Source organism: Struthio camelus, chromosome 2 (genome assembly GCF_040807025.1).
Source record: "Struthio camelus isolate bStrCam1 chromosome 2, bStrCam1.hap1, whole genome shotgun sequence".
Taxonomy (NCBI): Eukaryota; Metazoa; Chordata; class Aves; order Struthioniformes; family Struthionidae; genus Struthio; species Struthio camelus.
In genome coordinates, this window is record NC_090943.1 from 90603531 (window position 1) to 90624474 (window position 20944).

The window sequence follows — 20944 nt, forward strand, 5'->3', positions numbered from 1 at the left end:
AAATACAAGTTAAGCAACAGTAAGTACAACTTAAAAAAAAAAAATCTCATATTTTTACAAGGTTCTTGTTAGCCAAAAGAACACAGACAGCAAAATCACTGGCTATATTCCCTTAACACATCTTAACCTTCAAAGAAACAGCATAAACAGGGCTGCTCCAGTGCCTCCAGAACACCTCGTAGTCCCCTCATGTGACCGTAACCAAATGCTCTTTAAGAATTTAAGCTTATCTAGACTTAGCTGCCACCAAAGTTTCAGCTCAAGGAGGAATTTCCAGCTGGGAGACCGAAAACGCCTTTGGGGACTTTATTATCTTTACTTAGAATAAAAGCGTTGCCTCGTGGCTTTATATTTTACAAAGACTCCTGGACACTTTAATCCTTGAGGCTAGTGCATCCCAGTGATTTAACTAATTGGGCAACCCCAGCGATGTACTGCTGTGTAAGTCTGGCAAAACCTCCTACCTTTGGTGTGCAGTCCAGAGCAGCAGTGAAATAATACAGTAAGTCCACTCATCAAGGCTTCTGGTAACAATGAACAAAGCTGGTGCTAAATAAAATTCAAGACAGGTTTAGCATCCTTTGATAACACTTCAGCTTGTAATTTTGTTAATATTTTCCTGCTACTTCTGTATTCCACCCTCCCCACATTTCTGATGCTATTGGGCTTACATTCTTGATATGACTGTTTTTTATTCATAACATTTCCTCAGGAAATAATTCAGGGAATTCCAGAAGTGTTTTACGAAGGCATATCCTTTTTTCCAGGTTTGAATTAAGCTTACTGATTAGCACATAAGTTTTCAAAGCCCTTCCTCAGAAAGCACTGTTACTGGTGTAGAATATAAATTCTAAGCTCCTTGCAAAAATAACCAATCTATTTTATTTACGTGGGCTATCACAATGGTCTCATGTGTCTCCTAGGCTTTGCTCTAATCATACCAATATGAATGTTACCTATTGCTTCCATCTTCATCAGTCTGTTTAAGGAACATTTCATTATTTGATTTATTGAAATTTCTCAGTTTCCGTTAATATTTCTTTTTAATAGCTTAATGGACTACTTCAGACATCCCTAGTACAAGCTGTCTTACATTGCCCCACACTGGAAAGGAAATCTGCTGTTATCTGCTGTATCTGCTACCACTATTAGATTACATAGCTTAAAAACTACTGTCCACTGAGGAAGAGCACGTTGTCAGCACTTTCTGGCAAAGTGACACTGAGCAACTGAGATCCTGTCTCCCACTGTGATGTAGTCCAGTAAGCCACTCAGGGAAAATAAAATGACCACAGTTTGCCATCAGGCTTAAGAAAATGTTCTGTATAATATGCCATGAAAAATACTTTTCTTGATCATTTTGTTACAGCTAAAAGTCTCCTGGGGAAAGAAGTGTATAATTAGTAGTGTTATGTTATAGTGGAAGATATAGTGCAACACTTTAGCTCTGCTGTTAAATTTTGTAGTTGAATATCTGTCAATATATTGGTTTTAGATGGAGGCAAACCCTGAATCCTTAATCAAGAAAAAAGATGCCAATAAAGAACAAGGCCATGCCTGCACTAGCACTCCCCTCAGTCCTCCCAATGTTTGTGGCTGAAATTGTTTATTAACTTAATATGGTTGAAACAGAATACACCTGAATTTGGACATGATTAAGATGCTAATCTTGCAAAAAACATACATGTGTTTAATTTTTTGTACACGAGTAAAGCCCAGTGTTAGTCACCAGTGAGGTTTCTCATAACACGTGAAATAAATCACCATGTTAAGTCTAATTTCCTCGCATCTATCTAAGTTTCTTGAAGTTGCCTGTAAACTATAAACTGTGTGTGTGCAAAACTGTAAAACCGGGCCTAATGTCTAATTATGGCAAAAATAATGTAATGGGAAATAACTTCCAAAATATATTAAATTGTATATTTTAAAATATATGTATACCATTAAGTAAGGTACAGTCTTTAGTCTTCTTTTTGCAGTTGCTGCTGCTGTTGTTATAACATTTTTGCAGTCTAGATGGGCTTTCAGTGTACTTGGATTGAACGCCACAGTGTATTTCAGGCTGAAGCTTATTTCAGTGCAACGGATATGTTTAAATATAAACAGTTTTTTCAAGGGGCAAGTGTCATTGCGAGGTAGATTTGATACCATGAACTGGAAACATGACACTGCTATCATGTGGGAATTCTTTTTCTTCTTTTCCCCTTGTTGTGTCACTTCCCCATTTTGCAATCTGAGTAGAATTCAGCTGAAAGAATACAACTGGCTCCTTGCACACGTAGATTCATAACAGGCAAAAAGCTCAGAGGGCGTTCAGTTGAACTCTTAAAAGTAAGAACTGATTTGTGCAGTAGTGGGTTTGGTTTTGACGAAATAGTAGTTATGATTGTTTTCTTGGTTTTTCAGTATGGCATAATCTATACTCCCTTTTGTACCTGCACAGGGATGTACATGCAGCACTCCAGAATTAAGGGTAGTGAGATAAAATATGAGCTCCTCCTTAAGGGAGTGTTTGAGCAGGAAATGAGGAAAATGGTAATATCATCCCTCCTGCAGTGAGGATAGGCAGCAGCAGGAGGGATGGCTGCTTCTGCCTTTAAGCCAGCGTTTAATGGGACCTCCATAGTAGGTCCCCAAAGAGGCAGTTCAAGGCTTTCAACAGTGTGTATAAAATCAAATTTGGCTGCAATGATGGAGCAGATTCTGGTAAGGGCAAGGGAGGGGACTTTCAGGCCAGTTGGGCCGGGGTATGGAGTTAAAAAAACAGAGAGGGAAGCATCAGCAGAGGCTGTAAGGAAAGCTTAGGAACTGGGGGACTGATGCAGAATTTTGATGCATGTGAAGTCTTCTTTTCTCTTCCTTCCGTGCAAAAGTAAGTTGCAATCCCTTCACTGATCTAATGTTGAAGATACAAAACTAGTTTAAACAACGTGTATTTCGGGGTTGTTCTCTTTTCCTGTCTGTTCCAGATTGCAGCCCATTAGGGTCCCCCAAGCTCCCATGCTGCTTGCAGGTGTGTTAGAGGAAGGAGGGAAGGAGATAAAGGAAGGAAGGAATGGCTGACACTGCCTTTGCCTTGGGGGGGGGGAGGGGGAATAAGATGATGGAGGGGAGGAAGGAGGGGTTATGCATGGGAGCCTGTAAAGGTGACAGGGCACTGACTGCACCTCTAGGAAGGAGGTTCCCTCTCTCTCATCCTTCTCCCAGCAGTTGCCCTTTTAGCACCTTTTTTGCTCCTATTCCTTATCCTATTATCTCTACCACCATACAGGTATTTTTGGTGTACTTAATCTAGGTTAATTCAAGGCTTTAGAATACCTATAGTATGGTCTGATGCAATAACTGGATGTGCCTGAAAGATTTGAATGAATCTGGTGTGATTCTCACCTTCAAAAGTCTTACTATAACAGCCAAATTGGTGAACAAACAAAATTATTGTAGCTTGCATACCAAATATTTGCAGAGTGTATGCAGGAAGAAGGGAAGGATGAAAGGCAGGGAAGGATGAAAGGCAGGAAAGTTTTATTTCATGCCCTCTCTTTTTTTTTTTTTCCTTTTGTAGCATAAAACTCAACACTTAAGAAGCATTTGGAAAAATCTTTGCAGTGCATAAACATTTGGTGAGAAGAAGAGAGATTATTTTTAACAACAAGGTTCTACACTTCTAACCACCTGGCTTCATCACTTGTTTAGCACATGACATACAGGAAGACCCACTAACAGCTAAATAGGTCTTGGGGAAGGGAAGGCACAAGAAGAAGCAGGGGAAATCAATGGAGAGACATCTTTGTGGTGACATTTTCATCATAGGAGATGGAATCTGGAAGCTCGAAACAGTCTTTGCACCTCAAGTCATCAATAATTTTCAGACTTCATCCTCAATAAAAAATGTGGGCCTGATGGATGGTGGTGGAGTGCTGATTCTTGGCTGAATTGCTTGTTGGCATTGGTATACAAAACAAATGTAAGTGTCCTCCGCACCTCCACTCCATTTTTTTAACCAGTAAGTATTCTAGCACAAAGCTTTTAAATATTTTATATCTAGAGTGCCTTTTTCATTAAGAATACACTTTTATTTCCTGACATTGAGAAAATGGATCAGGATTATCACTTTAAAAAAAAAAAAGTTTAAATGCAGATTCTGAATGGCTGCCAGAACTGAATCAAAAATCCCTGCAGAACAAACACTATAAAAATCAATAATGCTCTTTCCAGGGAGGTATATTTATCTGGTCATGTCTCCTTCCATTTCACTGTAGTACTTTTTGTAGTTTTAAGCCTTTTTTCTTTCATAAAAATGAGGTTTTGTACCAGGCTAAGCTAAAAAGAATTGCTGCACCCTGCACTCTCTGGGCCTTTTATAAATAACTGACCATCATAATTAAACAGGCACTTCTTAAAGATCTTTTTATTTTCCCATTTTCAGTACAGCAAGGAAGAATTCAAAGTCACATTTTATTTTGTTTCTTCACATATTCATTGGTGGTACATACACGTATGGATAGAACCGCTTGTGCCCTGCCTCAGATTTCTCTGCAGTCTCTGGATTCCCCTCTTTCTTTGTCAGTTGAGTGGAGGTGAACTAGTCAAAATGAAGAATGAATTTGCTGAGGGGCTTGATCAAGAGTTCTCTCCTGCCTGTGCCTTCTGGGAAGTTCCCTGTATCTATTTTAAATATAACTAATCCAGCTGCTTGGTACAATCTGTTTAGATCTTCTGGCTGAGGTGCTCTTGTAATCACTTGCCAGCTTGCTTCAGATGAAAAGATCTACAGTTTAAGCAGTTTAAACTAACCCAGCTCATTTGCAGCGAAATAGGATAATAAACACACTCACAAGTTGTCTGCCAGCATCTGAGCAGATAGCATCTAGCACAAAGACAGTGATGAGCAAGTGGCTGGAGAGTAAAAACTTCTAAAGTTGGTATATTCGTAACCAGACACAGGGATATGAAAAGTCCTTAGAGACTTTATGCCTGTGGGCTGCTGACATTCTTGAACGCTGCTGCTTTCAGAACGTTAAATATCATGTCCAGGGTATGCATAAATGTCGGTAGTTTTAAAAAATAAAAAGTAGAGCTCTATAAAGTTCTGTATGAAAAGAAAAAGAAAATTGATCTCATTCTGAATTGATTCAGCAAATACATACTTGGAGAAACAGACCCAAAATACTTCCCTCCACATTTGGTGCGGAAGAGCTTCATTTCATGCTGGTAAATCTTCTCAGAAATGACCTCCTAGTCTTCTGACTACTGCACAGTCTATGCAGGGAAGAAAGCGAGTGGTTTTGTGATTGAGGATAGACCAGATCAAAAGTGTCCCTGTGGTCTTCTGCGGTCCCAAACCAATTCTTGAGTAAGTGAGGAACAAAATGCACAAGATATGATTTCCAGCATAGCAGTTTGTTGTCCAAATGAAAAAAATTGCAGTGCTAGAGCTAAAATATAGTGGAATTCCTAACTTACTAATAAGGTATCCTGTCACGCCGCTGACATTGCTATATCAGGTTTTATAAATGGTGTACTTCTATGAACTCGCATGTAGCCTTAGAGTCTTCTGTAGTATGCAGTTCTGCCAAAACACTCTAAAGTGCTGCAAGTATGTTTGGTACCAAACAGAAATGTATTTCACAGTAAAAGGTTGAACTCAGCTATCCTGAAATTTTTATTTTTGCCTGTTCTCATTAACTAAACACAACAAAAGGTTGGATCATTTTCAAGTATTACAAATTTGGGCTCAAAGTCATATTAACAATGTTAAATGCTGGAAGAGATGGTAGACTTTATGATTGGTGTCATTAATCATATTTCCACTTCTATTTCCTCCTCTAGGCTTAGCCAAATACTATCATACATGGAATCCATCATGTTACCTAATTAAAGAAAAGCTTTGAGTCAGTTCAAGCATCCTGATTCCTGGATACTTTTTGGGTCAAATTAGATTGCCACAGCATGACAGCAATGTCATTAGTTTATAATGTTTTAAAGTCCTTCCCAAACCTATTTCAGTTATTTTGCTTGATTTGTTTCTCCATTCCTTTTTTTTCAGTTCTCTCTTCTCTTTTCTTCAAATTGTGCTTCTTGGCAAGATCCTCTGTTTAGGGTGGGATAAAATTCAGGATGTGCTGTGATCAGTGGCACCCTCAGGCGTGGTACAAATAACCAAATGTTTATAGTCCATAGATAAAAACCAAAGTGAAGGGATGCAGAGTTAACACAAGAAAGGCGAGCAAGTCAGAACTTGAGGCGAGCAAGTCAGAACGCTCCTGACCTGAGAGGAAGTTCTGCTGTAGCTTGTGTGCCTCCTAATTCAACTGAAATCAAACCATAAGTATAGGTCAAGACAGAATTTGGCCTGTAGCTTGTAGACCAGTGCACTTCTTGTCTTATCCCACACAATATATATCTTAGTACACACTATAGAGTACGTTAAAGTAAAATGGTGAGGACAGTGCATGTGTCCTTCGGGTTATGGTTTGACAGACATTTCTGCTGGTAGCAATGTAGCTTAAAGAATTCCTCTGTTGTGTTGCTAATGTAACCCTTTACAGGGTAGGCCATAAATTGGATCAATGGACCACGAAAAAAAGTTACTCTTAGCGAAGGTCAGTTCAGTAGTCATGCTTATCGTGTAGCTCCCCAGCAGCTGTGTTGGCATGACAAAGGCAAAGTAACAAACAGAATAGTACATACATGTCACCAAAATTATATATTACTTGAACAATTTTTTTTTATTTGAATAGAATTCTTACATTAACTTGCCTGTTGTGTAAGATAATCCATAAATTCAAATACAAACTTTACGCATGTGATTTTACATATGAACAATAATAGACTAAACAGTGGAGCTGTGCACTTAAATCAGTATTGATTGTTCCAGTTAATAGTGAAAGCAGTCTTCCTCGTGACCACAGTGTTCCCCAAAGACCACGCCTATTGCTGCTCGAAAGTTGTTTAATTACCAGCATAACTGAGTAAGAACCTTGTGTTTTAGTTTCTGTTACATATTTGCATTGTCATCTGTATAAGTTTACAAGACATAGGCTTCCATTGTATAAAGATGTCACATACTGAGTTTGGAAAGCTATCTTGCTAGACAAAAGGAAGCATTTCCCTAAAAATACTTAACAGCAAGGTAAGCACCACATTAACAATCCTTGCTTGTTGTTGGCCAGTTTTGGAGGTGACCTGGCTGTTGTCAGTGGGTGCTAAACTTTTTAAGGTGAAGCAGAGACAATTATAATTCTTTGGTGTCTGTTCAATGTAGTATCTTGAATAAATATCACACTTATAAATTGCATTTGGCTGTGACCCTGGGAAGAAAACACTTACATAATTGGGTAGGGTGGGGATAGGGGATATTCAAAGAGAAGATCTAACTGAAGTTGAAGTGACCATGAAAGATATTAGGGACCACATGGAAAAATTTACTCTAACAGATTTCCAGTATGTAACAGCTTATTTTTCCACTGTTTGCTATCTCTATTGGGAAATACAATCTTGTGCTAATGTTAAACTGTGAGGCCACGCTAGCAAAGAAATGCAGTGTCTTCTGACTTGCTGAGATGATCTTGAGTCATGCAGTTCAGATTCCGCCTAAAACATCCTAAGCAAATGAATGTTCTAATTTTGTCTGATGTTCCCTAGGGAATACGGTCATGACCTAAAGTTAAGAAGAAATGAACAGACCTTTTCTCTTTTTAAACTTTGTTCATATTTTAGAGAAGCTTGACCCAGAATATGCCAGTTAATTACATTTCATTCTTTTCAAAAAGAATTTTCAGTAACGAAAATAATATTTCTGGTTATGAAAGCACCTGCTTACATTTCAGTGAATTCAGTGAGATATAAGCATGTAAGAAAACACTTAAGCTCATACTTGAATATGTGTTTCTTTTTTTTCTCAAATGGGAAATTTAATTAATGTTAGATATATTCATGAATAAAATTAGACATATTTCTAAATTTTTAATGAAGTTAATTGTTCTTTGATATAGCAAAATGATCCATTACTGAAACTAGTCCCATGAGTACTTTGAAGATTTATATTTCAGCTTTTCACAACACAAGAGCATTCTAAATGTTGAATACGGTCTATGCACCATTTTCCCTTTTGTAACTAAAATTTTTTCTGTCAATTTTGTAAAAAGGGTAACAGATCCAATACAAGAATGCCCTTTTTATCTCCCTAGCAAATAATTTATTCATAAATAAAAGGAATAAAGTTATTTCTTTTTTTCAGAGAACAATCAAACGTAGGCAAAAGTCATATTTCAGTCTTTTGAAGATAAAGATATATCTGAGCAAAAGCTTCTTTATGTTATGCTTAAAACTATGAAGAGGGCACCCAAGGTAAACAATAACTTTTATTTGCTGAATTTTATACACAAACACACAATCTGAATTTCAAACTTTAAAACTGACAGATGTATTTCAATATTACTTATGTGTTATTGTAAACTAGTGCACTTATATTTATGCCGAGTTAAATGATATAACTTGAACTTCTCTGAATAGTAACTGACTGACTTGTAATTACTTGCTTTTTTTCATCAAAGAAAACACAAGGATCCTTTAAAATCACAGTTCTTTTAAAGTTGCCTGGTCAGTGAAGCATTCTGATTTAGGTGCTTGCTGTTACAGATTGATTTGTGTGTTTCAGAATTAACTCTAGAATTCTTAGAAAGAAAAAGAAGAAAAGAAAAAGTAGCTCAGCATGTATAGCTCTGTGTCTGTTTGTAATCATGTTGAGCCATCAGCCTGTGAGCCAGCTTTCTTTAAAGTTTGTAGCTGTGCAATGAAAACCTATATTTTTCTGTATGCTTTCCTCTAGAAAACACAAGAAAAAGGAAAGGGAGAGGGGAAAACCCCAGCATGACAGCCTTAAAAAAAAACTGAATGTTTCTGCAAGCTCCAGTAATAATGCTGACTCTGCCAGTGCAGTGGTGATGAACCCTTGTGTTCTCACCAAGTGTATCTTTTCAGACCTTCTGTCATGGGAATTGGCGTTGCTAAAATGCAGTACTGTGCTGGCAGTTTTCTCCTGTTACCATCACATTAGGTTCATCTCTACCTAAAGGCAAAGTCAATGGTCCTGGATAAACATTAAAGAAACAAAGGTGCTGATGGCTAATAATCTATGCTTTTTGTATCTGGGAGTTTAACCTGCAACTTCAAGCTCCGTTAAATACACTGGAAAAGTAGCAAACGTTTTTAAAGCAAACCTTTTCTGAGTTCATTTCTATTGAAATGGTTTGCTTCCCCTTACCCTCTTTGGAAATGTTTACGACTCATAATTTGAAGGTTAAGGAAACCGAGGCTTGTTTGCGTGGCATAAATTAAAGCCATCTGTATACAATCCATGACTCCGGTCTCACACAGCGGAAAAAAGGATGCTGTCACTGCTGTTGTCCTTTGCAGGCTGGGGTTGATGTGAAACAGCAGGTGCCTTTGAAAGAAATGTTGTTGGCACTTGTAAAGGCAGACTGCCCAAAGCTGCTGCTTTTTTTTTTTTTTTTTGTTCAGGGAAAGGCCATTGTTTCTTTTGTTGCCAGTTTGTCAGGGGAAATCTTTGCAGAAGAGATCAGGCAGATTAAATGGCACAAAAGGTTTAAGAAACATGGCTACACTGAAGGGTTCATAGACGTTACAGGTCACCGGTTGCACTTAAATATGCTTATATTTGAATACTGTTGCCATGATTGTGTAGTCATAGAAAATCAAAACTGTAAGATAACCTTCAGCTGTAGGACTGTGGGGAAGGGGTCATTATTTCATACTCATATTTCGATTTTTGCAGCTGATGTCACTAAGCAAAATGCAAAGTAATTACTACTTTTGCTTGCTAAATCTGCAAATAGCAAGATTCACCTTCTAAGATGCATCAGTTAGGAGAAACTTTGCATGCATGATTTCGGATCACTATTTGTGAAAAAATGTTGATGTTGATGTTTTATACTGGTGTCAAAGCATTTTGTTCCAGTAAGGTCTGTTCATTTCTTCAGGACTTTTGCAAACTACTAAAATATGACATTATATTTAAACAATAGTCAAATGGAATATATCAAAATGATACAAGTAAAAATAAATATTTCAGCTTATGAAAATGAAATATTGTAATACTTATATAAAACGAAAGTATTTGATCTTTCTTAGTGCTGTTTTTTTCTTTAGAATTAGCATATTTTGACAAAATAAAAGCTTTCAACAAAGCTGTGTTGTCAGTGGAGCAGAAGAATTTGTCTGTTTGTTTATCATCTGTGGTTTGTTATCCAAGTAAACTTCAGTCCCAAGTGTTTCAAGTGAAGAATCTCAGGTTTTGTCCTTCCCTCTGTGCCTTTCACTCACCATTCCTTTCTGATAGAGACCTACATTTGACATAATGTTGAACTAGGACATCAGGTAGGAATGACTCATTTTATAAGCAGAATGTCCAAAGGCAAATCATGGCAGAGGACCATCCAATTAGTCTGAAAGAAGAACGCAGCACTTACTTAGTGCCTTTTCTGGGTTCTTCAGAATTCTTCAGGAATCAGTTTTAAGAATTATGATTTGAAGAAAGCTCTTGCCCTGCTGATGAGCTGCCTGTAATATAGTACTAAACAAAGCAGCCTCGTCTTCTCCATAATTATGTAGAAAGCTAAAAGTTCAGGGAGAGGGTGAAATATTTATCATAAATGAAGTTGACAGAAGCTCTTTGACATCTCTATCTGAATGACGCTTAAGTGACTTGGAGACCACTTCAGGAAGAAGAATGCTTTGTTTAAAAAAAAAAAAAAGTATCACTCTAAAAGTACCCCCCCTCTACACACACACATTTGAATATTGAAAGGGATAATTACAAGAGGTATTTAATTTGCATTTGATTTGTTTGACTAGCTCTAACCCACAACACTAAGTGCTTTGTGCTTCCATTCAATATTTTAACTGTCAGCAGATGTTCAAAGGGAAGTGTAGTCCCCTGTACATTGTAGCTGACATCAGGGAGTATGTTCACAGTTATGTAGAATAAGATCATACAGGAAAGTGACATACTGTGATTCCACATTGCCTATCATTGCACAACATCAGGCTTTGGAAGGCATTGCATTTGCTTCCTGATATATTATATCTCTCTAAATAAGCTGGTAAAGTATGAGAAATGATTCCTCTGAAGTAGGTTGCTTGGAATATCCTAGGGCACAAAACAGAAGTATGTACGGAGGTGTTTAAATACCCTTCTTTTTCTGCTAGAGCTAACCGGGCTTTTAAGACTGTCTGTGGCATGGGTCTTTCCTGTTAGTCATAGTAAAACATTTTCTAAAGATAACTTTTTTTCCTGAAAAACATGTTATTAGCTGAAAAAGTATATTTCCTTATGTAACAGTTGCTACATGCTGTGGTGCTTTCCATAGCCAGAATTAGGCAGATTACCATAATTTTCTGACAAATTCATGGAATGGCTGGGTCTTAAATCTGAGAGTGGAAAAGGAGAATAGTAGTGACTGGTCAGCTGCAAGAGGGGAAGAATCAACCATAGGACAGTGAAAACAGTAGCAGGTAAGCAGTTATCTAACCTGGTTCAAACTACTCTAATCTCACGTACGTATTGTGTGCTATGTACCAGATAATGTGTTATAACCAAACAAGAAGATCCATTTCTCTACTTGGCTATATCTCTGAAATCAGGGAACGCATTCTGGTCAAACAGAATTCAGAACGGATTCTGAACTGATATTTTAAGGGCTGGAAGCTGACGACCCCCTGGACTTGAAGCTGAAATACGTAATACAGAAGCTGCACAGCGCAGCCCCTTTGGTGCTCTCCTTTCTGCAGCGCACATCGCCGCACAGCAGTTTGGTATGACGGTGATTGAGGCAGACAGACACGGGGAGTTGGATTAAGCAGAATTGCACATGTAGCCTGAGATAAGTGAAAACACGGGGAAACATTCTGACATAGGTTTCAGGATTATTTTAGGTGGCAGCAGCAGAGCGCAACCAGATCTCTTAAAAAGGGGGCTGAGATGTCAGGTCTGCTACCACGCTGCACCTCAGCGCCGGTTATGTGCGTCCTCTTCAGGCACTCAGCGGACACTCAGCGCAGTTTCCATTACGTGGCAACTTTGTACCCCTACCACCTGAATAAAATCATGGCACTCCCACTAGGTTTCTAGGCCTGCAGCTAGGCTAGGCACCTTTGCTACAGGGCCAGACACTTCTTCCCCAGTCACCTCCGAAAACTGGGACTGGCCTTGACCCTGAAGAGTTTTGTTATGTGGCTACAGAGATTATTTCAATTCAGAAAAACAAATCTTAGAACTAAAATTTCTTGCGTAGCCAGATCATGAAGTCCAGGGCTTCCTGTGAATAGAACTCAACTGTGGCACACTTTACTTACGAGACTATTTCATCTAGAAGAAAGCTTTATTTGCCACTCATTAACAACCTTTGAAAACTGGAGTATCAGCTATTATATTGTTTTCCCTTCCAGATTTGGCTTTTTTTAATCTTCTTTTTTCATATTAACTGAGCTAGCGTAAAAAAAACAGAGTACTGAGAATAGTATACTTTTTAATGCTTTCTAACTCATGATAAGGCAAAGCGTGGATAAAGTATGTAGCAGATCACCAAAAGTTAAAACGGAGAAGAAGAAAGGGTGAAGATGAGGTGCTCACAATTGCATTGCCTAGGGTAAGTAGGTTCTCTCAGAACAGTTTTTGGTCGCCTAGAAGGCCTAAGAGCAGCACAATCTAAAAAAAAAAAAAAAAAACATATAGTTAAAGTATACTTTATTTATAAAACAAATACATTGAAATACGGGCAATGCTATACAGATACTTCGAAAGAAATAAAGAAAAGCACACTGTTACTATTGCTGCTTAGTTCACATTCCAGGAAGCTGTGCACCTTCTGTATTATACTTGACATTCTCTTTGCAATTTTTAATATATACACATAGCAATGATTCACTTTTTATGTAAGCCCAACATCTTTAGACATTTTATCGTTAAAGAGGTGTTGGCTTAGGTATACATATAATCATTCATACTGAACAGAACCTGAGTTTTTCCTCAGGTAAAAAGATCTGCTTCACGCACATGTTAGGATTTCTTTTTTATTCATAATTTCATTAGGATGCTGTAATACCTACTCTCCCAAAAGCATATTAACTCTTCAGTATAGAACTAATCTATTGGGATGCTGCTGAGAGATAGCACTGTGATGGCATTGCTCCCAGTGTTTGTCATTTTTTTGAAAACAATGCTTTCATTTTGTAATAATCTGATACAGTGGTTTTCTTAATCCTACAGAAGGAAAAGAAAATCCGACAACCTGCTCTCAAGTTGAAATTTTGCAATACGTTATTTAAGAAACCCAACTTTAATTACAGGCCATGCCAGATTACCATATTTTATTATGAAATGTAGCAGCCACATTTCTTCATAGTCAATTCAATATTTTTGTTCAAGTTTAAATTGATTACTTGGAAAATGAATGAAAAACATTTTTTAATTGAATTCCAAGGCAGCTGGCTGCTTAACAGGAAAGCTGAGTAGCAGACTCGTAATGCTTGAGAGGTTCTCCAGAATCTTGAAAGCACCCAAAAGTATGATGATTATAAATTTTTACAAGTTTTATGTAATTATGCATGACATTTAATAGAAATTTTCCAAAGTGGCTGGCTGAAGCTTATCTGAACTCAAGTGAAATTAACCATTAGGAGTACACTTCAAAAAGAAAACCTCCTTGTTTTGCACATCTGATATTACAACAGTAATTTTAACAAAGACAATCAAACTCTAACTAAAACATACTGTGAAGTAGAAGCTATTTTTAACTAGTTATTTGTAAGTTTGATTTTGTTCTATTTTTTATCCTCATTTTGCTTTGGTAAAATCTTAATCTTTGATGCAGGTTGTGTTTGTTTTGATGCAATTCTCTTAACTGCCTTCTCTTCTAAGCCTTTACTACACTAAAACATGTTGCTCTGATTGCATCATTTAAAAATAGAGCTGTTTCTCTTGGTCTTTATTAATTTGATTTCTAAATGGACAATGGAGCAGAATGAGACTCTGCATAAGTAGGTTTTACATTCAATATGATTAACTAAGAGGATCAAAACAATATTTTGTTATACCTCGTGCACAACTTTTTTTCAGCCAAAATCCCACTGTGTATTTCAAAATGTAATTGTTTTATTGTAAAAATAAATCTTTAACCTTACACAGAGCCTGTTATTTAATGACCCAAAGCTGTTATATAAAATAAAACAAAATACAGAGATCACAAATAGTAGAGAACTTTTCACTGCTATTGCTATTTAATCACTTTAAAGCCGAGACTAAATTCAAGAAAACATAAGCCTATGATGTGGATTACATTTGTGAAGTTTCTGAATAACCTTCTCTTCTTTTATAGTAGAATAAGGTAAACTATTGAAAGCATTTCCATCCTCTTTCATATAATATTCCCACAGCAAATTCTAAACCTCATTACACAATGTAAATTGTTTATTACAGCCCTCAGTCCTTCTGGAATTTGAACAGTAAAAGAAAATCAATGAGAAAGTTAAACAATCTAACTTCACTCTTCTTCTGGAAAGCTTATTACCTTCACTTCTAATATCAGCTGTAAAATTAATGCTAACAGATGGAAAATGTAGCGGTATTAATTTTGGAAGAGGTCGGAAGCTTCATAGAATGGTTTACTGAAGAAAATTAGACTAGCATTTATGAAATAACAGCCTGAAATGGAATATGGAAAATATTATTGTTACATGCTTTGGCATGAATCATTGATGGAAAGGATTCTTGGTAATTACACACCTTCACTAACAAAGAGTACAGTCTTGCAATTAAAATAGTCCTTATATGTATCATCACTCTTTTCTTAAGCCTACCAATAGCAATGTTAGTGGAAGCTCACCCAGCGAATAAAGTTACAACTTCCACCCCAAGCCATGAGGTAAGCCGTGCTTATGCCCTGTGCATATGCCTGACTTTAGGAAGAGTCTTATTCTTTTCTTCACCATATGCTTCCTTAAGCTGCTATAAAACTCTTATTTTGGCTAATTTTGCCTATCTGCTAGGAGGACTTGCATTGCAAGTTGAGTGTGCTATTTCTTTAAGCTCTTGTGTTTTGATTTTATATAACAGCAACAGTACTTAAGAATAAGAGTTTGTATGGAGCCTGTGAGAAAAGTGAATAACTCATTTTCCCCCAGAAGTCTAGAGCCTGCATAGAAAACACTGCTAGTTTCCAAATCAGAACTATCTGGCCTTCCCAACCCCTTCCCAAAGTGAAGCATATGCAAAATTTGGCTGTTTTTTATTTTGAAAAGTCACTCTTCTGTACTTCATGTGTAAAGCCATGAATACTTGGGAATATCAAATAGTATGTTGGTCTCCGTCAGTGCCATCTATTAGCCTGAAGAAAGTTACTTCTCAATTGCTACTCAAAACTTTAGAGGAATAAAAAAAGTACTTCCCAAACAATTTATCTGAGGGGTTTTGCTTTTTTTTTTTTTTTGTCAAAGAGTAGTATGGAGTCAAGAATAAAGTCTTGAGAGATTAATTACTGCTGTCTGTATATTAAGGCAGTGCAAAATGATCAGTGCAGTTCCTAGGCATCTCACTGGAAGCCTTGAAAATTTAATTTAAGGTGCTACAAATTATTCAGAATTTAACAGCTGCTGTTAGTAAATAATAAGTAATTTGCTTTAATTTATTCTTGAAACATATTGGCACAAGTCCCAGTTATTTTCATTGGGCATCACCTATGTTGTGGTGAAGTTCAACCTTCTAGCTTAACGGTAGCATTCTCCAGCCTTGGCAAATGCTGTGGTAGCTGGATATTTTTTCCGGAAGAAGCCAAGCATCTTTAATATAATGCCATATTCACATGCTGTAGATTCCTTCCACGGGGAGCTGGTAGTTCTCTTGAAATAACATGTGCAAAGACAAAACTGAAAAAAAGTTCTGTATTTTACAGTCAAATCTACCTACTTTGTGTGGGTGTGTGAGTAGACTTAAGGCTGGAAGAAGACACTAAATAAAGAAAACCACTGGTGACATTTTAATGCCAGCTGTTATATAGTGTGATATAGCCAATTCCAATTTGAAAATGCAGTTCTTACCATATTTCATCTAGTCTACTATATAACTGAAAGTTTTATAAATGTCAAACTCTAAAATATAAAATTAGAAGGCAGTCTGGTGTCTGCATGCTCTGTGGTGTTGGGGAGGGGGGAAAGGGGGAGTATACGTGGAAAGAGGCTTTGAAGACTGCAGGGCCTAATTCTGCCAGCACTACCAGCATCAGATTTAAAACATGCATCCCTCACTCCTCTGATGATCTTAAAGTGTCTTCCAGTTTCTGCACTAAATATATTCATTTAATTCATTTATATTCTTTTTCTTTTTAATGAAATCCTATAGGTTATCTTGCTGAACTGATTTATATATTCCATCTCAGCACCAAGTTTTCTAGGTTAATCAACCCAGGACCTTTCAGACTCCTCTTGCAAGATAAGCACTATACTACTATGATCATCCTTGTAGCTCTTCTCTGCTCCCATTCAAGGTTATGCTTACACAGTACTGTCTGAACAGTGGCTGCAGTTAACAACACTGCAATTCAGCTCACGCCAGAACCTGCTCTCCATAAAGGGAAAAGAGGAGGAAGATACTGTGAGTAAGTAATACTTTCCAGCTGATACCAGTACCTTATTGGGGACTTGACAGCGGTGGTAACTAGGCTTGCTGGCAGTAAGCTTAGGTTTAACATTCAGTGGAAATGTACCTGAGATTCAATTCATCACCCTCGAACATGATTGACCTGAATTATATGCAACATTCCCGTTGATATATTAGGAGTGCCTGCTCCAATGACATTAATACTTCCATATTTCTTTCTGAAATACCTTGCCTGAAAAATCCTAGGATTGCTTTTGACATTTTCATGGCTACTTCACAGTGATGGTTCACAGTAATCGTATAATGGACTAATACACCTAGATCTTGCTCTTCCTCTGACATTTCCACCTAATAACTTCCCATGTGAAGGAAGAAATTCTTGTTATTAGTCCCTAAAAGCATGACCTTGCACTTTGCTGTGAAATCTCATGCCATTTCTTTGTTCCAGTTCTCAGGGTCATTCCCCCCATATAAGATTCTGATTTATTTCTGTATTGACAATGACTCTGCTTTACGTAATCAACAGAATTAGCAAGCTTTATTTGGTACCAAAGTCTTGAATGTTAATGTTTAAGTTAGAACCTCAGAACTGATCCTTCAGTAACTCTTTTAGTAACTACCTTTGAGTCTGATATATCACTTTTTAATGTGACCTATTGTTATCTCTAGTTTAGTTTGTTCCCTTCCTAAGTTTACCAGATTTTCCTTGTCTAGCAAATCCTTATCAAAGAAATGTTCTTGATTTTTTTTTCAAATAAAGATAGCAGATAAATATCACAACCTACATGTGCTAAAACTGTGTTTGCTTTTTGTTCTGCTTGTCATTTACTGATTCTTTCTTTCAACATTTGTTCTGTAGTTTTGCATACTAGATAAAGAGGTCTGTAACTTCTGAGATCATTTTTCTACCCCTTCTAAAGCATTGCTATTCTCAGAACGTGAGATACCATCCACATTGTGATCACTTCTCTAAAAATCCTTGCTACTCAGTTTGCCACATCTGAGTTGTGAAAATCAGAGGGACCTAAACCAGCCTGCCAACTGCTTGCACCAAAGGCTACTTTTGTGCAGAGTTCAAACTGACCCAGAACAGATAACTCCTTTTAAGGTAAAGATACAACAACTTTGCTCAGGAAATTGTAGCACTTTGTGAGCACTTGGAGGTGAGGTAAGCAAACCGCTCCACTTACAAATCTGTAGGAAGGGGTAACCAAATAGCTCCCTTTACTTCAGATGTTTAGGATCCACATGGGTGGAACAGCACTTTCCTTACTTGAACATGAAGTCCTATTACAAGTCAATAAGACATTCAGCTGTTTTAAGAGACTTGGATGCTCTTGATAACAATATTCATTATACATACAGTTCCTATGAATGTCCACAGGATATTTATGGCAATGAGATTCTTGACCACTCACGTCTTTATCATGCAGTCATAGGAAAGGAAAATTCTGGTTTCAATATTACCACATAAAGGTCAATTTAATTGGTCCCCAGATGATATTACATAGTTCAAGATGAAGTGGAACTTATTTGCAGTGCAGTTCATCTGGAATCGTGATATTCCCGTGAAGTGAACCTGAAAAGCTAGGTGATTTGTACAGGTTGTGAACTCTAGCTAGTAAGCTCTAAATCGCTAATATAGCATAGCTGAGGGTATAAATAAAGTTAAGTTTTACTATATAAAGTATTTATTTACTATATTGTTTACTAGAAATGTTTTATGCTATATAGTCTATGGTGGAAAAATATTCCTTGGTATTCTTTCATGAACTCTTTTTGATGTCATAAACTATAAAATCAATTTACAGTGAAATTCTGAAGGGACACTGCTTGTAATCTGTAATTAGAGAGACAAGAGCTGTTAAAATCATTCAGTCTGTAAGATGTGACAAAAAAAACAAAACCAAAAATCAAAAACTATACCTCTTCAGAAATTAGGCAACTTATTTAGATAGCTAGCTTTAAAAATGCTTCTTTAGATTTAATGTTGGTTCCTGCTGTGATAGAATTTCTGAACAGAGAAAAAAAAACTGAGCTATCTGTAATTAGGACTTGGTATCTAAGTCATTTAAACATCTAAACCGTATCTTGTGGTTTAATATGACTGTTTTGGTAGAAAATATATTCCTGCTCTAATCACTGTAGTAATATTTCTTAAACATGAGTTTTTAACATAAGTGCACTGGGATAGATATATTTCTTTGCTACTTTTCCTTAGGAACGTTAAGAATGAATAAATTTATAACTATGTTCATGAAGTGAAAAAAGGCTTTACATAAAAGTATGACCTGAACAGGATTTCAACTCAGTACCTTTAAAATATTTTATATTCTTCATTTATTACTGTTGGCTATAGAGTTTTTGTTAAACATCTCAGAAATGTATGATGTACATGTATGAGGCATGATTTGCCCTCCCCCCACCAAGGCATCTACAATTTTTTCATGCAGCTATCAGGATTATGGCAAGAATAACTAAGAAAACTAATTAAAATTTGAATATACACCAAGGGTTGTAATTTACAGCACCTAAGGTTCAAAATATTTTCCTTAGTTCATAACATGTTCCACATGTGTCTTCAAACTCAAGAAAATTAGACTCAACCCTATATATTGCTTTTCACTTTTTCATTAAAAAGTTATTTAAACGCTTTCATTAAGTGGAACATTTATTTAGATATTAAAGGAAATTACGTTGAAAATGTAAATGATGTATTTGACACCAAAAGGGGAAAGAGACAGTAACATTCTTAATTAAAAATTCAATCCTAACAGAGTTTGCCCTCATCAACCTAGAAATATAGCAGACACTTTATTAAATTGCAAAGTATCTGGTTAAAAGCTATTCATTATATTGTGCACTCAATCATCCTTCTCTGCACCAGATCCAGTTTCTACAGAAGTCAGCTGCAAAACTCTAACTCCAGAAGGTAACAGATCTAATTTATGACTTCAAAGGAGTTTCTTCAGTGGGATAAAACTATTTAGATGGGCTTGTTGGTAGGCCTGGCTATATGAGTCTACAAGGAGTATAGAGGAGTGTGTCATACGCAGATACACCTGCTATCCTCTGGGCTGCTCTTCAGCTATCGCTACCAAGAGTATATAAGAGACAGAAAGAAGATTGGCTAAAGCACTTGCTTTATCTTCTATTTATGCTGTAAGTGCGTTTGTGTTTTGCCTGCCTTGTTTTAGAGGATGAGTAATCCTTTCTTACTGAAAGAAGCTATCAGCAGCATACTAATTGGGAGTTAGCTGAGGAAGGGGGAGAAGACTGAAGAAGCTGTGGCTTTTTATGTTTGGAGCTGTCTGAGATTTCATGGCCTGAATACAATTTATGGTTTAGGCAGAAGGGGATCTGTTCCTGCTTGTGCTGCTGTGTAGCAAAAGTGTTTGGGCTCAGTTTGAATCTCACATGGCTGAAACTCAGAAAAACTGGTTCTCTTCCCATTTCTGCTTTGAAGTCTTGGTTCTTCTCCCAACTCTTGTTTCTGTCCTTGGAATATGATATATGGTAAGTATTTTCACCTCTATATAACTTATATAACTTTTTTTTTCTTCCTCTTCTTCTCCCAGCCTTTATCCATCTTTCCAATTGAACCATAATGCTCAGGAGCAGTGTCTCATGGTATGTGTAGTTACAGTGCACAGTGAAACTGTCTTATCAGCTGAGACCTGTACATGGACCTGTAATATAAAAAATTAATAATAAGCAACCCTGGTTCATGAACCGTACCTGATCTCTGATTCGTTAGAACTAAAAATTGTCCTAATTTGAACTGGATTCTGAGCTCCCTGTAGACAGGCCATACAAGCCTACTTACAGACCTACCAGCCATTTGACTGTTTCATATTATCATTTGATTTAATCTTTCCAGAACTAAATGACCTCATACACATCAGAAAAAGAAATAGATTGACATCAGCAAAATCTAGCGCAATATGAGCTGTACTCTAGCTGGTAAAACATTGTCCAAGGAATTCCTGATTCCTACAGCAGTTTGTAATGCAGTATAAATCCAATAAAATTGGCATAGGACATGCAAGTGACTAATTTTTTTACTTTGAAGGGATGAACAGTTTCTTAAACACTTAGGCTACATTCAGATGGTCTTAACACGTAGGTCTAACGTTTTTGATTGTCTAAACATCTAAGCAGTGAGTCCAACAGCTAGTAAACAGTGAATGGAGATAGAATTTAGAGGTCTGAATCTGGACCTCCTACCTCATCCTGATCCTGCCAAGTCTTTGGCATCTGAGTAACCTGGGA

At 36.9% G+C, this 20944-nt stretch overlaps 1 long non-coding RNA gene across 3 annotated transcripts in view; it reads right to left on the reverse strand.

Moving 5' to 3' along the window:
- Positions 1–6652: 6652 nt before the first annotated feature.
- The window catches only part of LOC138065952 (uncharacterized), a 38731-nt gene continuing 24439 nt past the window's right edge, over positions 6653–20944 (reverse strand). The window contains exon 4 of one of the 3 annotated variants that reach the window (XR_011138981.1): positions 6653–12727. This is a non-coding gene — a long non-coding RNA (uncharacterized lncRNA). Of the gene's footprint in view, positions 12728–12799; positions 15943–15972; positions 20362–20944 lie in introns of those variants that run through there. The other 2 variants (XR_011138982.1, XR_011138980.1) reach the window with 2 other exon arrangements.